This window comes from Lycorma delicatula, chromosome 1, assembly GCF_047948215.1.
Source record: "Lycorma delicatula isolate Av1 chromosome 1, ASM4794821v1, whole genome shotgun sequence".
Classification (NCBI taxonomy): Eukaryota; Metazoa; Arthropoda; class Insecta; order Hemiptera; family Fulgoridae; genus Lycorma; species Lycorma delicatula.
The window spans coordinates 221,085,040-221,091,039 of record NC_134455.1 but is presented as its reverse complement, the minus strand read 5'-3'; the positions used below and the strand labels follow the sequence as shown (position 1 = coordinate 221,091,039).

At 29.0% G+C, this 6,000-nt stretch overlaps 1 protein-coding gene across 1 annotated transcript in view; it reads left to right on the top strand.

The window, feature by feature from the left end:
* Positions 1-4,800: 4,800 nt before the first annotated feature.
* Positions 4,801-6,000, top strand: part of LOC142328882 (facilitated trehalose transporter Tret1-like) — a 99,969-nt gene continuing 98,769 nt past the window's right edge. Inside the window, exon 1 of the mRNA XM_075373025.1 lies at positions 4,801-4,899. The gene's annotated coding sequence lies outside the window, so the exon portion shown is untranslated. The remainder of the gene's footprint in view (positions 4,900-6,000) is intronic.

Below are 6,000 nucleotides of genomic sequence, written 5' to 3'. Positions count from 1 at the left end.
AACACTGTCTTACTTCAAAATCCTCTGGAAAACCTAAGCGTCTTCTCCGTTTCTTGGTGAAATGATGATTTCTATTGTACACTTCAAGTGTTCAAACTGGCACTGAGAAAATTTAATCGTAGATTCTTGACTGAGTGTCTTGTGACATATTGTAAGGTTTATGCGATTTGTTATCATGTTTTTCTAGTCACCAAACATGATTTATAGAGCTAGTATATTACTGGCACTATAACTCATTGGCTCTAGTATATTAGTACTATCTCTCGGACTACTATGACTTCAACTGTATAGAGAATTTTACTAAAGGTTTGCAGCTCTAGGCCAGCATTCAAATTTATGACCGATACGGTAATGCTGTGTTCATAGATTCCTGTAGATTAACTGACTATTTAAACTCAGTTTCTCACACTCATCAAACTACTAAAGGTTTACTAGGTGCGAGCTGAAAATGGAAATAATCACTTTTTTAATTAGAACTTATTTTGTGATTAGAACACTGAATTAGACGTTAGTTTTACATTTGAAATAATATTTTCTTTACATTTCTTGTGACACTTTCTTAGGTAATGTTAATATTAGGTGTAGTATGATTTACTACTTTCCAGAGTAGGACTAAAGCATCTCTTGTCCACCTATAATAGAGAATCTATTTTGGGAAGGTTATCCCCGCACAATAGTTGGCAGTCTTAGTCATCCTTATTTTGAGATGTGTAAAAATAAGACTTGTCCTTCCAGCTGTCAAATTATCTTTGTTGACAAGTGTTCTTTATTAGGTGAGCCTTCGGCAGATAATAACGTTGTAGGAGGTTTCCAGTACGGTGCATAAGGATAAAACTATTATTAAATTAATCAATTTGAATTTCATATTATTTTTTTGGGTCACTTAGCGGGATTACGTTTGCGATGCCAACGATGAAATTACTTACTTTCGATGAAATGTTGGAAGTAATTTTTTCATAGCAGGTTCGGGGAACGGTGCGCCGATTATTTCGCCAAATTGTTATTTTGATAAACGAGCTCTTCGCGAACTTAGTTCGCAAATCTGTACAAGGAAAGTGTCTACCGATTAAATTATGCAACAATCGCAAAGTGTATCCCAGAGGTCTACAAATGAGTTTAATTTTACGTTAAAGATTTGCGAAATGTTTTAAGGAGAATAGACTATATCCTGATGGTATGTCGGTGCTGTATTTGGATCCTAGCACGGATGCTGTAAGAGATTGGAAGTAGCTTTCCTTTGCTTGAAGAACGATATGAGGTAATGGCTAAGTCATGTATTCCAGTAAATACAAACAATCATAATTTTTAACAGTAAAATTAATAGAAGTTTCTTTTGCGATGTTTTTTTGTAACGAGAAATTGATTAACAATAAATCTGTTATTACATACAATTATTACGCCCAAAGTATTAAAAAACGTTTTGAATATTCAGGAAAGACAAAATAATACTCGTTTCTGTAATAATATTAAACTACTAGACATAAATTCGTAATGTTTGCTCTCTCTTCCATTTTTGGGCCAAAACTTATTTAAAATTTTATTGCAATTTGAACTGAAGCTGCTGGTTAACGTAATTACTGTAATTTGTAAAAATTTCATCATGTTCTTAAATTACTTTTAGGAAGGTTAAGGACAAATTCCTCTCTAATAGCGACTGGTGATTATTATTGGATATAAAAGTTGATTGTAAATTAATTTGATTTGGTTTACTTTTAGTGCTTTTAAAGGAGTCAATTTTTAACTCTTGTTCTATTGTTTTATAGCGTAGTTGATATAAAGTGTTTCACATTGTAAATTATAATTTATATATATGAAGAGAATATAGATTTGTAATTTTGTAATGAATTAATGGATTAATTTGAATGGATTAATTTTAATGAAATTAATGAATTAATTTTGTAATGAATTAATACGGTTGCAACGTGTAAAAAATAATAAACTTTTGATGATTTACTGTTTTCGTAATGATAAATGCTCGTAAAAGTTATGCCTAAATAAGTAAAATTAAAGGACTACCAAGCCACTATCCGCTTCCTCTTCAGTTGCTGAAGAAGACGGACCAAAGATGAACGGCCAAGATGGCTCCTGGTACTACTTGTAAGTCCTCTATGTGACAGACGTCCTTAGTGTCCTGTGGAGATCGATCTGCTTAAGAAATTTACTAAACGTACAAGAAAAGCAATATTACATCCTATCACTATTATTCTTCTTTTAAATCTACCAGGACAAGTTAAAGAGAACCAGAAGACGATAAAAGGCGTATCACGCCAAAAAAAAAGGTTATTAGGAATTTAAAGCTGACAAGTGAATAAAGAAAGAAAAGGTGAAAAGGATTTACACCAATCTATTTCATTAGTAAATTTAATAATGCGATAAAGCAATTGATTTTAATTACTTAAATTTAAAGAAAAACAAGTTTCAAATATTTTATGGAACAAACTTTTATATTTTATAAAACCTTTGTATTTTATCAGCTTTTATATTTTATAGAACAAACTTGTGAAATTCAGAGGTTATGTAATAATTATTTACATATAAGTATCTGTGTACACTTCGATATTTATCACCGACTGCCTATTTATCTGTCTTAATTTAATTACGTAACTTAAAATTAGATATTAAAATTAGATATCCGTTATTTACAAAAACTGACAACAATATCAGTATTGCAGATCATTCCTCAGAGCTTATCATTTCAAGTTTACACAGCTAAAAATATAATTGTCCGTTTTTACAATATTTAGAAATAGCTGACCACTTGTCAAAATATCACAAGAATTTTAAATTAGCGCTTGCAAATTACGATAACAGGAATATAACAATATAGAAAACAAAATTTGACAATTGCAAAAGTCACTGAAGACGGCTGGCAGTGCTTCAGGGTGCCTAAACTGTCAGGCTAAAACTTAGTTAATTTTTCACTAAAACTACTACCGTTTTAATAGAAAGCCTAGGTAAGACTGATGATTCATTTTAAACCGGATGTTACGGGGCTATAACTAACTATAAATCAAAGGTTGACAGTAGGGAGGCGATAAAAATCGGCTTAAATGGGTTTTTCTGTTTACTCTTTTCGTAGTCATAGGGTTCAACTTATAACAGTGAACGCACTTAGTTTTTACTGCAGAGGAAAGGAGAGAAATGTACTAGAATTTGGGAGAAATACTGGGAAGAGGAAGAAAATTCTAAGAGAAAGTTTTTGCAAATGTCTCAGCAATAAGGGTTATCCAAAACCCTTACTTGACGTAAGAGTTACTAATCTTACGAAATCCCCTCTACTTGATTTTTGTTTGATTGCTGTATTACAAAAAAAAAATGATTACAACGTTTTGAAACATTATTCTTTTCAATCCCTTCTGAAAAAACCAAACTCTCTATTTTCATGATTCACACGAAAAATGTCTTCTAAATAAATGTTTTTTTTTTTCTAATAACGTCTATAGCTATTTTAAGCTATGTTTAATTTGGTTCTTATCTCAATAAAATTAAGTTGAAAAAAATTTGGAAAAAAAATTGGCAATGCTGTAGCCAACGTTCTCAAAAATGATTTTTTCTTGAAATAACAATGTTACAACAACCGCAGAATGCACCATATAAAAAAATTGAATACCACGTTTTTATAGCTATTTGTATAAGAAAATCTCTGTCTGCATATTTGAATAATAATAATAGTATTTTTATAAAATAAGATCACTTCTATTAAAAACAAAAATTAGTATTTTTAATACGTTAATAACAATAATTAAGTATAAATAAATAAGAACTTGTAAAATTACTGAAGCATTTTGATACTTAATAAATCAAAATATCACCTGCTTCACGATTTTTTACAATGATACAGTTTAAAATTTCCGTTTACTGGTCCTGAAAAAAAAAATTATTTTATAGTCAATGAAAAAAACGTTTTTAATGATCAAAATAACTACATAATATCTGAAACAAATAATTTATTAAAATATAATTTATAATATTTTAGATCCCATACTTTAGTTACGCCATGTTCTAAATTTGTTTACTAATCATGTGAACGTACTTTTAATCACCATACTGTTCAAAATTACAAAGAAAAGATGATAGATTTTTACTTCATCCGAATATCTTGTAGAAATAAGGATTTTTAGAGAAAAATTCAATAAATAAAACTGATCTGTATTTAAATAAATTTTTTTTCTCTCTTTCTCTTTTTCTCATTTAAGAAAAATGGGTTATAGATTAAAAACTTTTAAATTTGATGTAAACTTAAGTTGCAAGATATTTGCATGTGCGAACCTAGTAATTCAACAAAATATGCTATACGCTTTGTACTGGGGTATAGGCAGACAGCAATACAACGCTAAGCTAATAACAAAAACAAATGTTTCAATGTTTAATGGTAAAACCTCGATGGATTCTGTTCTACATTCAACGTTATTCAATTTTGGTGCAATGTTTGCGGAACAATTTTTTAACTACTACAGCTACACACATCGATAAAGTACTTGTAAAAATCTGTGTATTCCGTTAATGAACTGAATGAAATTGCTTTAAAGAGTTAACCCACTCAGGAAAAAAACTTTATTTACAATATTTATAATACGGCCGTCTGTTAGGGTAATCTGCTTATTCGTTTTGCAGGAAATGAATAGTCAACGTCTCAATTAAAGGGCGTACAACATATAGCCTGTAAGACTGCTAGTCTCCCAGGCACATAGAATAATAAATATTACGCAACCTGTATTCGGCTTTGTTCTTGCCAAATGGACGTTATCTTGCTTCCTGCCCTCCCTGGTAACCGCTTTGTGTTACGTATGACGTCTTATCTTCAATGTCAGTAGTATTCATCAACCGTCTGAGGTTACGGGATCCGCAAATTTCACACCTTCAAATCGCAACTTCATCAACATCTTCAGACCGATAAAGGTAAATTTATTTATTCAAATGATTATAATAATAAATTCTTATGTAAGAGATAAATATGTTGAGTAAAATATGTCTAAACATAAATGATTGTTCGAGAAGTGTTGATTTAATAAATAGCAAATTTGTTTTTCTGTTAATAAATAAGCAAATGTAATACAATTCTATCTCACGAAGACTTTTCGACTTACAAATAAAGCGCGTTGTACAAATTACGTATCTACTGATCTCTGGAAGTTGTACATTCTATATAGATAAAAATAAAATATTTATTAATTAATGAAATGTATAAAAGCATCTAGGAATTATTAAATTAAAATTTATAAGGAAAAATAATGTTCAATAATTTTTTTTTTGACTAGAATAAATCAAGAAATATGTATCTCAGGCTTGAAGAGAAAAAATTAATTATTATTATTATTACTCATTCGTTTTATTTTTAAATTCTATATATTACGAATCTAATTTTTTGTTTTACATTAGTTTGCTTTATTTTAAATAATTCCTAGAAAGCTTTTTACTTCAAAAAAGAAAATAACTTATTCGACGTATTAATTACATAAAATTTATAATCGTTTTGGCCAAGCTAAATTTTGTTACTGAATCTTGGTATCTTTGGACTGGAATAATTTAAAACTGTTTTCTGATTAAATTTATATGTAATTATTTAAAATGTTATAATGTTTATGTAATTATTATTTAAAATGTTAAACCGATTAATTATACTTTATAATTTTGATTTTATTTTTATTACACCAAGAGAATTTTTCTCTATTTCCAGTCGTTTGTAAAAATTAATTGGCTAATATTAGTTATAAATAATATAATTCAGAATATAATAATAATACAATCCTATTGTATTACCTGAACGAAAGACTGATTTCCACCTTTCCTGTTAAATTTCTTCACGTATCATCTTTCTCATCACCCTAATCACCCCAGCCTAAAGTATACTTTATGTCTTAAAAAGAAGAAGCCAGATAGATTGAAATAAAAGAATAGGAACGTAATGAAAATCCAAAATTAAAGCTATTAAAGATAGAATAGAAATTTCAGTAGGAATTAGGCCTGTTATATTATATTAAAAATTCATGATATATTAAA